The sequence below is a fragment of the Pelodiscus sinensis genome, chromosome 3 (assembly GCF_049634645.1).
Source record: "Pelodiscus sinensis isolate JC-2024 chromosome 3, ASM4963464v1, whole genome shotgun sequence".
NCBI lineage: Eukaryota > Metazoa > Chordata > Testudines > Trionychidae > Pelodiscus > Pelodiscus sinensis.
In genome coordinates, this window is record NC_134713.1 from 5,502,651 (window position 1) to 5,519,089 (window position 16,439).

Genomic DNA, 16,439 nt, shown 5'->3' on the forward strand with positions numbered 1-16,439 from the left:
TGGTGACAGAAGCTGAAGCAGAATTTATTCTCTGGCTACCCCCGCCATCCCCCCTCATGAGAGTACTGGTTTGCCTCACTGCAGGCTCCCCTTGCAGCTCGTTCTAACACCAAGGCCTGGCTCCTGACTTATGAGGTTGAAACCGCCCATGACCTGCGTGCCTTGCGGCTACATGCAGCTCTCTCCCACTGAGCCAAGCCCAGCTTTCTGCTCTGTTTGTTGTTCCAGGCAGGAGGGAATGTCTCTCCTCTGACACAGCCAGGCCTCCGTGGTGCTCCTGGGCGCCTTCCACCCCCTGCCTTCGATTTCCAGGTGCCTGGTTTTGCTAAGAATCGGTCTGCCTCTGGCTCCCCCGCCCTCCTTTTCGCAGGAATCTATAGCAATCCGACTTGGCGTGTTCGCGTTTTAATTGCCTTCCACCACCATCTCTCAGAGCATCTGCTTCTCTCTCCTCCAAAGCCGGCCGGTTTCCAGGCAACCCCTAGCATGCTCAGCGTGACTCCAATGATTTGTTTTGAATAAGTCCAGCTAATCTCCTAGGACAAAGGGAGGGGTCTCCAGGCCCCCCGGTTATCGTTGCATGGACTTGACTTAGAGATCTTCGTTAAGGCTCATCAGTAGCGGGAGTGGAGGCGGGAGGTAACAAACAAAACTCAACCGATAAAGCTCTGCTCCTGCAAGTCCTTGCAGGAGGCTCAGTGGGGTGTACGGAACACTAGCGCTCCGGCGACAGGGTGACTGGCGGGGCGGTAGACATGCTACACCCTGGATGTGACTGTCTGCACAGTGACCAGCCCTGCAGAGCCGCATATGTACTCGCTAGTGTCCAGCACAACAAAAGGGTTGGGCAGTGGTTAGGATTCATCGGTAGATGATCCCCATCCTGCAAACGAGGCACAAGTGGTCTGAAGAGAGATCGAAAAGACTGGGACTTTTCAGCTTAGAAAAGAGGAGACTAAGAGGGGATGGGATAGAGGTCTATAAAATCATGACTGGAATGGAAAAAGTGAATAGGGAAAAGTGATGTATTTATTCCCATAACATAAGAGGGAGGAGTCACCAAATGAAATTAATAGGTAGCAGGTTTAAAGTAAACAAAAGGTGGTTTTTCTTCATGCAGCACACAGCCAACCTGTGGAACTCCTTGCCACAGGATGTTATGAAGACCAGGACTTTAACAGGGTTCAAAAAAGAACTAGATAAATTCATGGAGGACGGGTCCATCAGTACTTATTAGCAAGGATGGATAGAGATGGTCTCCCTAGCCTGTGTTTGTCAGAGGCAGGAAATGGGCAACAGGAGAGGGATCACCAGATGATTTCCTGTTGTGTTCACTCCTTCTGGGGCATCTGGCATTGGCCACTATCAGAAGACAGGACACTGAGCTCGATGGACCTTTGGCCTGGCTCAGTATGGCCGCTCTTATCTTCTTATGATTTAACCATCCTTCACTGCTTGCTGCATCTGTGCACTCGGTTCTATTCCCATACTGAGCCTCTGTAGCAAATGCCAAAACTCCCATTGACTTCAGTGGTGCAGGCCCAGAGAGAGAGAGAGAGAAAATCAAAGCCAAGTGTCGCCTCCCAAGCACCAAGCCAGACAGAGAGACACACTAGTGAGATACTGCAAGGAAAGTGACTTACTAGGATACTGACTCGGGATATCATACAGGAAGATCTGGATGACCTTGTAAATTGGAGTGATAGCAATAGGATGAAATTTCATAGTGAGAAGTGTAAGGTTATGCATTTAGGGATTAATAACAAGAATTTTAGTTATAAGCTGGGGACACATCAGTTGGAAGTAACGGAGGAGGAGAAGGACCTCGGAGTCCTGGTTGATTATAGAATGACTATGAGTCGCCATTGTGACATGGCCATGAAAAAGGCTAATACGGTCTTGGGATGTATTAGGCGAGATAGTTCCAGTAGGGATAAGGAGGTGTTAGTGCCATTATACAATGCATTGGTGAGACCCCATTTGGAATACTGTGTGCAGTTCTGGGCTCCTATGTTTAAGAAGGATGAATTCAAACTGGAACAGATACAAAGAAGGGCCACTAGGATGATCCAAGGAATGGAAAACCTGTCTTATGAAAGGAGACTCAAGGAGCTTGGCTTGTTTACTTTAACCAAAAGAAGGCTGAGGGGAGACATGATTGCACTTTTTAAATATATTAGAGGGATAAATATCAGGGAGGGAGAGGAATTATTTAAGCTTAATACCAATGTGGACACAAGAACAAATGGATATAAGCTGGCTAGTAGGAAGTTTAGACTTGAGATTAGACGAAGGTTTCTAACCATTAGAGGAGTGAGGTTCTGGAACTTCCTTCCAAGGGAAGTAGTGGGGGCAAAAGATCTATCTGGCTTCAAGATTAAACTAGATGGGTTTATGAAGGGGATGGTTTGATGAGATAACATGATCTTGGTAACTAATTGACCATTCATTATCAGTGGTAAATAGGTCAATGGAGGGATGATAGGAGTTACTATAGAGAACTTTCTGGGCGTGTGGCTGGTGAGTCTTGCCCACATGCTCAGGGTTTAGCTGATCGCCATATTTGGGGTCGGGAAGGAATTTTCCTCCAGGGTAGATTGGCAGAGGCCCTGGAGGTTTTTCGCCTTCCTCTGTAGCATGGGGCACAGATCACAGCTGGAGGATTCTCTGCATCTTGGGGTCTTCAAAGTATTTGAAGGCTTCAATATCTGAGATATAGGTGAGAGGATTATTCTAAGAGGGGCTGGGTGAGATTCTGTGGCCTGCACTGTGCAGGGGGTCAGACTAGATGATCATAATGGTCCCTTTTGACCGTAAAGTCTATGACTGCGACTAACTGGATCCCACTTAATGGATGGCCACCTCCCTGCAGCATGGCACTGGGAGCTGGGGGGGTCTTGTATTCTGGCATATTTTCCCCCACTCATTATCTGCCCCCTGGGCCATACCCTTGGTTTAACTGCACCTTGTTTCTGTAAGATGCGACGGAGACACAACTGCCCCCATCCCCAGGGCTGTTGAGGGTTAGTTCACCAATGGTTACCATGCACTTTGGAGAAGCCCCAAGGAGAAGAAGTGTTATCGCTGTTCAGGCTGGCATATCCATGCCAGCTTTAATCTTGTAGCCTGGCTACAAATAGCCGTGCAGGTGGGGTGGCGTGGGCCCCACTGTGAGCTAGCAGAAAAAATACATAATCGGGGTCTCTAGTGTAAACCGCAAGCTTGTGTCCATCTTCATGGTTACTGCTAGCCATGCTAGCTAGATGAAAGCTAGCCTGGGTATGCCAATGCATGCAGCTGTCACACATGGGGTGGCAAGGTAGACACACCCATAGAAGGTCAAAGTACAGGTTGAACCTCTCTCGTCCAGCACCCTTGCAACCTGACCAGTGCTGAAGCAGAGAATTTGCTAAACCACAGGAGGTCAGTATAGTCTAGCAGCATCTCCAACACTTCCACTGCTTACTGGGTTCTTGGAAGACATTTTAGGGGTAAATTAGAGTTAAATAATAGCACAGAAAACTGAGAGCCAGGACCGGTGGCTGTAAACAAACTCTGTGGGACCATGGGAAACTTGGCCACACCCATGATAAGTGGACATCTGGCGAACTAAAATCATGCCGGATCATGGATGTTGCTGGACCAGAGCATGCCGGACTAGAGAGGTTCAACCTATATTACCTGACATCTTCTGAAATCTTGACGTGAGGAGAGAATGCTAAAGGTACCTGTTCTAGGCGGGGTTACTCTCCTCCTGAAGAGTAGGTACGCAGCTTGGGAGTCCTCCTGGACCCTTTTTTAACATTTGAAAATCAGATTTCTTCGGTGGCCAGGAGTGCCATTGGGCAACTTGGTTTGATCCGCCAGCTGCGACCCTTCCTGAACAAACATGAGTTGGCCACAGTGATCCATGCTCTTGTTACACCCCTACTGGATTATTGTAATGCACTTTATGTAGGGCTGCCTCTAAAGAGCCTTCAGAAACTCCAACTGGTCCAGAATGCGGCTGCTCGAGTTTTAACCAACACTAGTTATACAGAGCACATTATGCCTTTGCTTCGGCAGCTGCACTGGCTTCCGGGATGTTTCCAGGCACAATGTAAGGTTTTAGTTATGACCTATAAAGCCTTAAATGAGTTGGGTCCGGGGTATCTGAAGGACTGTCTTCTCCCATATGAACCTGCCCGGGGATTGAGATCAGCTGGGGAGGCTTTGCTTCATGTTCCCCTACTTGTGGAGATAAGATTAACATCTACACGGAACAGGGCATTCTCAGCTTTTGCTCCCAGGTTGTGGAATTCTCTTCCTCGGGATATTCGCATGGCGCCAACGCTAGCGTTGTTCCGGCATCAGGCTAAATCCACCCTTTTTTCTCGTGCTTTTATTAATGTTTGAGTCTGTATGTGTGTGTTCCTCCTCTCCATGGCTATGTCTACACTCGGGGCTTATTGCACAAGAACATCTTGCGCAAGGATTCTTGTGCAAGACGTCTTGCGCAAGAAAACGTCCACACTGCCATGTGCATGCTGTGCTTTTGCGCAAGAGCTCCCATGACGGTGTGGACGCTCTCTTGCGCAAGAAAGCTCCGACGGCCATTCTAGCCATAGGGCTTTCTTGCGCAAGAAATCCCTGCCGAGCGTCCACACTGCCCTCTTGCGCAAGAGCTCCTGTGCAAGAGGGCTTACACCTGTTAAAAAAGAGCGTAGCTCTTGTGCCAGGCACCCTCTCTTACCACGCCGTACTATACATTTCCTTGCACAAGAGCAGGCGGGCAGTGTAGACACTGCGGATTATTGCGCAAGAACGGCTATACTTGCACAAGAAGCCACGAGTGTAGACATAGCCTATATGTTTTTAGCTGATTATATCCCTCTGAGGTCTCATATTTTAAATTTTTATATATATTTATATTTTTTGTTTGTTTGTTCTTGTAAGCCGCCTTGAATATTTTAAATAGAAAGGTGGGGTAAAAATATTTAAATAAATAAAATAAATAAAGAGAAATCAGGAAATCTGCCAAGTGGTTACAGTTCCTGTTGGTTACCTGCAATGGCCCCGAGGTTTAACACCCTCACATGTTTTGTAGGTTCCATTTCTATCACTCCAAAGCATCTTCCCCTCTCCCTGATCTCCAGGGTGGCATGGCAAAGGCATATCCCTCAGCCAAATCACTGTGTCATTTCTGCAGTGATTCTCAGACCTAGGAATGAGTCACCGAAAGCTCAAACTTGGATTCCCCTGAGCTTGTGGCAACATGCCGCAGTTCCAGGCTGCACTGCAAAAGCCCTGCAAGTCCAAGGAAACACAGAGCATCCTGCGAAAGGTCTGGCCAGTGTTTCGCAGCAATAACCTGGCTCCTAAATATCGTCTCTCCAAATAACTCGGCATTTCAGCTTCTTTCCCAGCATCTCAGGATTGAAGGAATCTAGTTTCTGCCTTCTGAGCTGGGTCACACGTGGAGCCAGGAGACTGTGTCACAAATCAATGCCAGGGACTTGTGTGACCCTTTTGTCTGCCTCACAGCTACAGAGCAATGCAAGGGGGCGAGGAAGTAAAGCAGCTGGGGTGGGTTGAAAGAGAGCGTGCGCTGAACATTCTGAGCCTCAGCAGGCATAGTGGCATTTGGATCAATCTCTACTGCGGCCGATCATGCCCATCCCTCTCTGGAAACCCACTGTACTTCGGTGAGAAACATACAGAAAGCACGTGAGGTAGCTTCCCACATGGGATAATGGGAGAATTATGGAGAGCTACCTCCAGCTGATGACAAAACCGAGGTCACTTCCCATCATTGACCTTAAGCAATCGTACAAGGGCCAGCTCTCAGAAGACGCCCCCGCCAGCCCAAGTCAGAGGCGTAGTGACGGTGTCATGCACCCTGGGGCAAAGGCAAAACTTGTGCCGTCCTTCGCACACTTCCCCGGCTGCCTCCGCGCGATGGGGCCCCAAACCTGGTGCATGGCTCAGCCCAACCCTGGGAGGAGGGTGAGGAGGTTGTACCGCATCTTCCCCCGCCCCCTCCAGTTTGGGGCCTGGCCCCTGCATGCACTAATCCTCCGGCAGAGATGGAGGATGGTCAGGCTGGGGGGGGGGGGGGAGAGGTGGGGAGGAGGCTCCAGCCAGCGGCAGCAGGTGGAGGATGATGGAAGAGGAGCAGGCGAGCCAAGGGATGATGGGGGAGAAAATGGGGACTAAACTGGCACCCCTCTAGCATGGTGTCCGGGGGCAATTGCCCCCCACTTTGCCTTCGCTATGCTACTGCCTGTACTGTCTGGTAGGTTAAATGTGAGCAGGTTCCTTCCCCATATCACAGGCTGACAGCTTCATCCTCCTGCATGAGTTTAACAATATAGTCCCATCACTCGAAAGCTCAAACCTCATCCGTAATACGTATGTGATGAGGGGCTCCCTGCAGGGCTGGAGGTAATAAAAGGGGCTGGATCCTTGCTAAGGAAAAGGAAATGATGCTACACAGCTTGTAGCGACACCGCTGGGTTGACACAGCCATGTCGCGAACTGTCGGCGGCGTGGACATTGGCGTCACTTTTGCCAACCAAAAATGCCACCCCCTACGAGCGGTGTTTGCTTGTCGGCCGGCGAGCGCTGCTGCCAACACAGCCCTGTCTGGCACTTGCCGTGGCAAAGGATTTGTCGTTCAGGTGCAGGGGGAAGGGTCTTAAGCACCTGAATGACCAATGCTTTGTGGCTCAATTGGCCGTATAGACAAAGCCTAGTCCCAGTCTGAAGCATCCAGCATTTCCGGGTGCCGCTCTCCAGGGTGCTGAAGGGCTCCAGTGGGTTCCTCTCATGTTTCTTGGCACCTTGGCTAAGGCAGACTTGATAGGGGAATGAACTTTTACCATCCCCAACACCACTGAAGCCCGTTACACGATCTCACCCAATCCAGAGCTGGACCCCCTCTGTGCCTCCATTTCCCCTCTTGGGGCTTCTCAAAAATTGCCCCCAGACGCGTGTGAGTCAACCCTCCCCCCTTTTGGGAGGCACCTCATTTATTCAAATTAGGGGTGGGGTTGGGGGGGCTTGCTTCTCCCAGCCCTACCTTCATCTACTTCTCATGGTACTTTGGTCTGATTTGAACTGCTGGTTTGTTTGGGATGTGGGTAGACAGTGATACACAGGAAGTCAAACAAGATGAGCTGGTTGTCCCGGGGCCGACCAACAGCAATTTTATCCTGTAGCCTGTCTTCTGGCAGTGGCGAGTACCAGAATAAATGGAACAGGATCATTTCAAGTGGTCCCATCCAACCTTCTGGCAGTCGCAGGCTGAGAGACATGAGGAGCATGGGGTCATGTCTCTGACATCTTGGCTAATAACTATTCAAGGACGGATCCTCTGTGACTGTATCTAATTCTTTTCAAACACAGTTATACTTTTGGCCTTCCCAACGTTGCGTGGCAATGAATTCCACCGATTGACTGTGCATTGTGTGTGTGTGTTTTGTTTTAAACATGCCCCCTATTCGTTTAATCAGATGACCCCTGTGTGACAGGAAGGGGGTAAACCAGCCTTCCCTATTCACTTTCTCTACACCAGGCATGATTTTATAGAGCCGTATCATATCCTTGCTTAGTTTTTCCTAAAATGCACGCTGCCAGTCTTTTTAATCTCTCCTTGAGTGGAAACGGTTCCTTACCCTAGTAAATTACGTTGCTGTTTTCTATATTCTTTCCAATTCTCTTTTGAGATGGGGTGAGCAAAATTGCATGCAGTATGCAAGGTGCAGGTGTACTATGGATTTATATAGTGGCATTGTGGGTTTTTTTGGTCTTATTCTATCTCTTTCCTACCAGTCTGTTAGCTGTTTGGTTTGCTGCTGCATATTGAGCAGATGTTTTCAGAGACCTATCTTTCCTGAGTGGTGACAGCTAATTTAAACCCCATCATTTTGTATGCAGAATTGGGATTATGTTTTCCATTGTGCATTACTTTACACTTATTGACATTGAATTTCATCTACTATTCTCTTGCCCAGTCAGTTTATTGAGCTCTCATTAACTCTTTGTAGCCTACTTTGGACTTCACTGTCTTGAGTAATTTTGTATCAGCTGCAAACTTTGCCACTTCGCTGTGCAGATCCTTAATTCTTTAATACTCTTAAGGCAACTCTGGACACAGCACTTCCCTGAGCTGTTACAATGTTCAGCTTCAAGAATGTCCAGTATCAAAGAATTTTCTGTCTCTTGAAATGTCTAGCTCTTGGATCCTCCTGTCTTCTTCCACACCAAACCCCGCATCCTCCAAATAAAAAGGAAGTGCAGCTTGTGATTTTAATTGTCTGCTCACGACCCTCTTTCATATCCTCTCTGTTCATGCTGAGAGCCTTTCACCATAGAATGGCACAGAAAGGGCTCTCTCTATTAATAAACTTGTCAGCAGAACATGATAAACAATGAAAACAAACCTTATGCAAATTCCAGATCACTCATGTAACACCCTTAAACCACTGTAATGGGCTGCCTCTTTTTTATTCACGAATGACTATTTTTCACTCAAACCATTCCAAAGTGCTGTCTAGGGGCTGGATAGTGTATCAGGCACAGAGAGAATTCCCTTATGTCAGCACCTTTGGAACATCTCTGTAGCTGATCTTGTGGCTGTTTCAACTGCTCTGCCAAGCTCATTGCAGGATTCACTGAGAACATAAGAACGGCCGTACTGGGTCAGACCAAAGGTCCATCTAGCCCAGTATCCTAGCTTCTGCCAGTAGCCAATCCAGATGTTCCAGAGGGAATGAACAGAACAGTGAATCCTCAAGTGATTCCTCCCCTATCATCCATTCCCAGCCCCCGACAAAGAGCTAGGGACACCATTCCTACCCATTGTGGCTAATAAGTATTGATGGACCCGTCCACCATGAATGTATCTAGTTCTTTTTTTGAACGCTGTTGAAGTACTGGTCTTCACAGCATCCTCTGGCAAGGAGTTCCACAGGTTAGCTATGTACTGCATGACGAAAAACTTTCTTTTGTTTGTTTTAAACCTGCTACCTATTAATTTCATTTGGTGACCCCTAGTTCTTTTGTTATGGGAATAAGTAAACTTTTCCTTATTCACTTTTTCCAAACCAGTCATGATTTTATAGACCTCTATCCCATCCCTCCTTAGTCTCCTCTTTTCTAAGCTGAAAAGTCCTAGTCTTTTCATATGGCTTGTATGAGGGCTTGTCTACACTTGAAATGTTACAGTGGTGCAGCGGTGGCATTCCAGTATAGATACTATCCATGCCAATGAGTGGGATTCTCCCCATAGCAGAAGTAACCAACATCCTCAAGAGGCAGTAGCTAGGTCAACAGCAGAATTCGTTCATTGATCTCGTGCTGTCTATGCTAGGGGTTAGAACAATAGAGCTTTGTCTCCCTGCGGTGGATTTTTTCACACCTCACAGGGATACTGATATAAAATCCTATGGTAGACTAGGCCGCAGTGTGTTAACCTGTGGAACCACATCCATTGTAGAACTCAATGCGCTTGGTTCAGTTTTCCTCCCTTTCGCTCTCTCTCTCCAGTGGTTAGGTAAGGGTTAATTCATGTGCCAGCAGGTCCTCTAATTACTTTTTGTTTCTAGCTTGAATGTGTCATTAAAAGCTTTGCTTTCTCAGGGCAAGGATCATATGAAAGTTATAAATAGTTAAGGGGGGAGGCTTGGATGGTGGCTGAAAGTAGAGCTGGGGGAGGCAAATCCCCAGTCCTGCCCCTTCTGCTCAGGCTCCGCCCCCTTGGGAGCCAAGCTCCACCCCCCGAACACCATGGGAAGGGCAGGCAGCACGTGGCCCCAGCTTTCCTGGCCCCAGAGCATGGGGCGGGCAGATGCTCAGGAGGAGAAACACTCCATCCCAATATGCCTACAGCAGGTGTTCTGGGGGCGGAGTCTGGGCAGGGCCAGGTTGGCGGTTTGCCTATTATACCCGCTGCTCCTGGAGCTGAGTGGCATGAAGGAAGAAGGCCCGCCGGGCAGCCCCGGAGCCCCAGTACACGGCTCTCAGCCCAGCTGGGCAGCCATGCACTCGGGCTTTGGGAATGCTGGGCTGGCAGAAGGTGGGGAGCCAGCCAGGAGGCCGGCGAGCTGGTGTGGTATGCAGCGGCAGCTGCTCAGCGGTCCTTGAGCCGCAGCGCATGGCTGCCTGGCGGGTCCCAGAGTCATAGCACACGGCTACCTTGCAGGGCTGGGAGCCATGCCAGCAGGGCAGCAGGGCCAGCAGGAGGTGGGGAGTGACTGAGAGGCCAGGTTAGGGGGGCCGGGTTAGGGGGGCCTGTGGCAGAGGTCCAGAATTGACCTCCCCTGGTCTAGCAAAATCCCTCATCCGGGACCAGTGAGGTCCCAAGGCTGCTGGACCAGGGAGGTCGAACCTGTATTAGCAAATATTTTTATCTAAAGACAAACCTTATACTAGCTTTTTGACACCATTGGTTTATAAATAACAAAATACATTAGCTATCATTAGAGCAAGGCTGTCTGAGGCCAGAAGTAGTTGCTGAAGAAGGAGCCATTTGAGTATGGAATATTTTATACTGGAAAATTAGTTAGTTACCTGGCAATACTTAAGCAACTCTGAGTCCAGGACAAGAACTACTTCCTCAAAGGCTGTTAAGAAGGGACAATGACTTCTTTGGGGACTATTTACATCAAAGCTTTTCTTTAGGAAGGGTTTACGTTTTGTTGTTTTTTTAAATATGTTGAGAGCTGAACGACCTTTGCCGAAACATAACAGTATCTGGAGTGGTTTGAAGCAGAATTTGAACTCTTGTCAATCAAGATGGAACTAAAAGGAAACCTCAGATACGGATTGCATAAAAACAAGTAGTCCTCTGACACCTTAGCCCTGATCTACGCTAGGGCTTTATTTCTAAATAACCCCTCATAGGTCGAATTAACAAGCGGAGCATCCACATTACTATGTCTGTTATTTCAAAATAATGGGCTGCTTATTTCAAAATCTGTACCCCTCCTTTCCTTGGGGAACAACGCTTATTTTGAAATAGCAGGTAGTGCAGACGCTCTCCTGTTGCTATTTCAAAATAACGACAGGAGAGCATCCGCACTACCCGCTGTTTCAAAATAACGATTCCCCAGAGTCATTCGAACTAATTACTCCCCACTGCTTCCTAGTGCTCTAAGCTGAAGTTGCGTATCCACATTAACGGAGCCTGCCTCGGACTCGTTTTGAGGCTTCCCCATAGTGAGGACATGCTATTTCGATTTTGTTATTTCGGGAATTATTAAATCGATTTTTAGTTATTTCAAAATAGTTTCCTAGAATAGACCTACCCTCAGAGACTAACAAAAATATAGAGAATCATGAGCTTTCGTGGGCAAAACCCACTTCATCAGATGAGTTGAAGTCGAACTAACAGAATCCAAGATATATATAACAGCAAATTTTAGTACCTGTCAATTGTAGGGCTCATGCTAAGAGGGTGACCATATTTCCCTATGCAGAATACAGGACACCCTTTTGGCACGTGGAAGTCCCACCCTGTGGCGGGAGGGAGGGGGGGCATCAGGATTCAGGGCTTCGGGGGGGGGGAGCCGCCTGCACTAGGGGCTTTAGCAGCTGACTGAGCATTGGTTGCTCCTTCCCTCCCCTCCTTGCAGGGGAAATACAGGACAATATGCCCATTTTTTAAAAAAAGTCAGGACACCGGGAGAAGGTTCCTCCCCCCTACAAAAATGATTCAGTTCTCTAGAGCTCTGGAAGCCTACTTTCGCTGCCTCCTTCAACAGGAATATTTCCAACACACCAATGAGCCACTGCCCCTCCAGTTCCCTCCTGCCCACCCCACAAGAGGAGGGCCTCAATGTGGACCCCTCCTGTCAGTCATAAAAAAAGAGTCTTGACTTCCACATTGACGGCTTCCACAAACGCGCATGGGCTGACATTGTCAGCAAACCACAATGTGACATCTAACCTCAGCCATGCGAAATGCAATGCTATACACAGCCTCAAAACTCAAAATCCCAGGCATCCTATCCTCTGCAGCATTGCCATACTCACAGCAGGATTCTCCAGTTATATTGACTCTCTCCTCAGACCCTATGCTGCCAGCACCCCTAGCTATCTACGAGACACCACCGATTTCCTGAGGAAACTACAGAGCATCAGTCATCTTCCTGAAAATACCCTCCCTGACACCATGGATGTAAATGCTCGTTACACCAACATTCAACACGAGAAGGGATTACAGGCTATCAGGAACACGATCCCTGCTGACGCCACTGCACACCTGGATACTGAGCTCTGTGACTTTGTCCTCACCCGCAACTATTTCCAGTTTGGGGACAATTTTATATCTTCAAGGCAGCGGCACAGCCATGGGCACCCGCATGGCCCCACAATATGCCAACATCTTTATGGCTGACCTCGCACAGTGTTTCCTCAGCTCTCGTCCCTTAGCGCCCTTACTCTACTTACGTTACACTGATGTCATCTTCATCATATGAACCCATGGGAAGGAGACCCTTGAAGAATTCCACAGGGATTTCAGCCTGGATCAGGCCACACAAGAGATCCACTTCCTAGACATTACAGTAAAATTACATGACAGACATGTTTCTACCACCTTATACCAGAAACCTACCAATCGCTACATTTATCTTCATGCCTCTAGCTTCCACCCAATCAATTGTTTACTGCCAGACCCTAAGATACAACCGGATTTGCTTCAATCCCACAGACAGAGACAAACACCTACAGGATCTCTGTCAGGCATTCTTAAAAGTGAAATACCCACCCAGGGAAGTGAAAAAACAGATTGACAGAGCCAGACACCCAGGAAAATGCCCCCTCGCTGTCACAGGCCTTGGGAGACAGGCCAATCTTCGCTTACGGACAACCCCCTAACCTTCATCATACTCCCCCAGGAATCCACCCCTGCAATCAACCCCAGTGCCAACTCTATCCACACATTTATACAAGCGACATCATCACAGGACCTAACCGCATCAGCCACCACATCAGAGGCTCATACAACTACACATCCACCAATGTGATCTATGCCATTAAGTGCCAGCAATGCCCCTCTGCCATGTACACTGGCCAAACCGGACAGTCTCTACAGCAAAGGATTACTGGACACAAATCAGATATTCAAAATGGTAACACATAGAAACCTGTTGGCAAACATGTTAACTTGCCCGGGCACTCGCTCATGGATCTCAAAGCGACTATACTCTTACAAGGCAATTTCAAAAACCAGCTGCCGAGAGAAGCTGCACAACTTGGTTTCATTTACAAGTCTGACACCTGTAATCAATGTTTGGATAAAAACCTGACCTGGATGGGCCACTACATTTCACACCCTAATGACATAAAAAGCTAAGCACCAGATGCTTACACTCACTCTATTAGCGTCATTTAGCATGGACAGGGTTTTTTTTTCTCTTTTTTTTCCTTCTCAACTCCTCTCTTCCTCTATTTATTTGAACCCTGGACTTCTTAACTCTATTCATCTGAGGAAGCGGGTTGTGCCCATGAAAGCTCATGCTACCATCTATATTTTTGTTAGTCGCTAAGGGTTTCTCTACACTTGCACCCTCTTTTGAGAGAGGGATGCAAATGAAGACATTCAAAATTGCAAATGAAGCCGGGATTTAAATATCCCACGCTTCATTTGCATATTCGTGTTATGGCGCTATTTCAAAATAACAGCTGCTGTTAAGACGCGGTTATTTCGAGAGAAAACCCTTCTCTCGAAATAACTGGTAAACCTCATTTTATGAGGAATAAGGGTTATTTTGAGAGAAGGGTTTTCTCTCAAAATAATGCATCTACACAGAGCATTTTATTTTGAAATAGCACTATTTTGAAATAGAGCCCTAATGAAAATATGCAAATGAAGTGCAGGGATATTTAAATCCTGGCTTCATTTGCAATTTTGAATGTCTTCATTTGCATCCCTATTTTAAAATAGGATGCCAGTGCAAACATACCCCATGAGGAATAAGGGTTATTTCGAGAGAAGGGTTTTCTCTCGAAATAACCGCGTCTTAACAGCGACTATTATTTCAAAATAACGCTATTTTGAAATAGCACCATAATGCATATATGCAAATGAAGCATGGGATATTTAAATCCCGTCTTCATTTGCAATTTCAAATGTCTGCATTTGCATCCCTCTCTCAAAAGAGTGTGCAAGTGTAGACATACCCAGGTACTGCAGAACTATTTATTGTTTTGTAAGTTTTTTCAGTTGGGGTGCATCTGCACTGCACCTGTAGCTCAAAATAAGCTATGCAATTTGAGCTACGCAAATTGCACAGCTTATTTCAAGTGTCTTTCGAAATAGCGCGCTATTCCCAAACATCCCTTAATCCTCATGGAAAGAGGTTTACAGGGATGTCAGAATAGCAAGCCCATTATTTCAAAAGCTATTTCAAAATAATGGGTTGTTTAAAAGATGCAAAATAGCTATTTCAGTATACCGGAAGTATCCCAAAACAGCGCCGCAGTGTAGATGAACACGGTTTTCAGACTAACACGGTTACCCCTCTGAGACTTCTAAATTGTAAAGGAGTCCTAGGAGTTCCCGCCACAAGAGTCAAGGCACTCAGAACGCTGTTGCATATGCATGAACAGATTGCATATTCATGAAGTGAAGTTGCTACTAAAATCAGCCCCGGAAGGTGTTGTGCCAGTGAAAGGATGAGAGCAGCTGATCTCCAAATCCAGCCAACATCTGAAGGCAGTGTGCTAGCCTCCTCCAGTAAAACCGTAGAAGGAGCAATGTAGCCAGGCTCGGAACAAGCAAAGCAAACAAGCGAGGCAATCTGCTCCTCTCCCAGCTGTAACAAGCTTGTCTCATCTCACACCTTCACTAACGGCTACCCAGCCACCACAGCAGTAAAAAGGCAGCAAGAACAACGACGCATCGACGTTGCACTTCAGCCCTGCTTTTGCAATGACCTCACCAAGACGTCAGCAAGCGAGCTGGAGTGTGCAAAAGCACTGCCAAGAGATTAGATGTGGGATATTGAAATGCTCTTGTAATTTAAGTTAGTAGCAGCTAATGAAGTGGGCTGGATGCTGACACTATTACCCTGGGCTTAAATAAAGACATTAACTGCTTAATGCACTACAAAGCCTATTTCCCCGGTGACACTTAATTAGCTTTATTAACACGGGTCCTACAGTTGGCAGGTCCTTCTTTTGCTATTATATATCTTTGGATTTTTGTTATTTCCACTCCAACTCATCTGATGAAGTGGATCTTACCCATGAAAGCTCATGATCCTATATATTTTTGTTTGCCTTTAAGGGTTCAAATGCACACCGGGGCTATTTCGGGATAACAGAAGTATCCTGAAATAGCTACCCTGCATCTTTTGAGTGTGCCCGCTATTTTTAGATCGTACGCCCACTATTTCAAGACCTATTTTGGCATCCCTATAACGCTTGTTCCAGGAGGGTTAAGGGAAGTCTAAAAATAGTGCATTACAGCAGACTTCCGATAATCCGGCACCTTTGGGACTCAGGGGGTGCTGGATTATTGGATATGCCAGAGTATCAGGAGGTACTCCGGCAGGGGGGGCTGTGACAGGTCTGTGGGGGGTGGGAGTCGGGTGGGGAATGGCGCAGCATAGGGCAAACCAGGTGCTGGTGAGGGGCAGCGCTGCGGGACCAACCTGTCAGCACCCCAGTTGCTCTGCCCCACAGCTTCCCCAAGTCTGCCGCTGCTGAAACTGAAGAGCGGCTGACTTGGGGAAGCCCTGGGGCAGAGCAGCTGGGGTGCTGCCCGATTGGTCCCACAGCACCACCCCTCACCCCCTGCTCGGTGCTTGGCAGCATCCCAGCTGCTCTGCTCTGCAGCTTCCCCAAGTCCGCCGCTCATCAGTTTCAGCAGCGGCAGCAGCAGACTTGGGGAAGCTGCGCGGCGCAGCTCCAATTGTCCAGCTGACTGGAGCACTTCCAGGTTCCAGTTGGTGCCGGACTATCGGGAATGCCGGACCACTGGATGCCGGACAATTGGAGTTTTACTATATTTTGAAATGTGGTGCTGTGTATGTAACTCACACACTTGGGCTATGTCTACACTCACGGCTTCTTGCGCGAGTAATATGCAAATGAGGCTAAACGTGGAATATCGTCGAGCCTCTTTGCATACCTAATGAGCCACCATTTTCTTCAGAAGAGGCTCTTGTGCAAGAAGGAGCATCTACACTGCCCCTTCTTGCACAAGAAAAACCCTCTTGCGCCATGCCGTTCTTCCTGAAAAGTAACGGCATTGCACAAGAGGGTGTAACGGCATTGCACAAGAGGGTGTAACGGCATTGCACAAGAGGGTGTAACGGCATTGCACAAGAGGGCTTTTCTTGCGGAAGAAGGGGCAGTTTAGATGCTCCTTCTTGTGCAAGAGTCTCTTCTGAAAAAAAGGTGGCTCGTGAGGTATGCAAATGAGGCTCGGCGATATTCCACACTTAGCC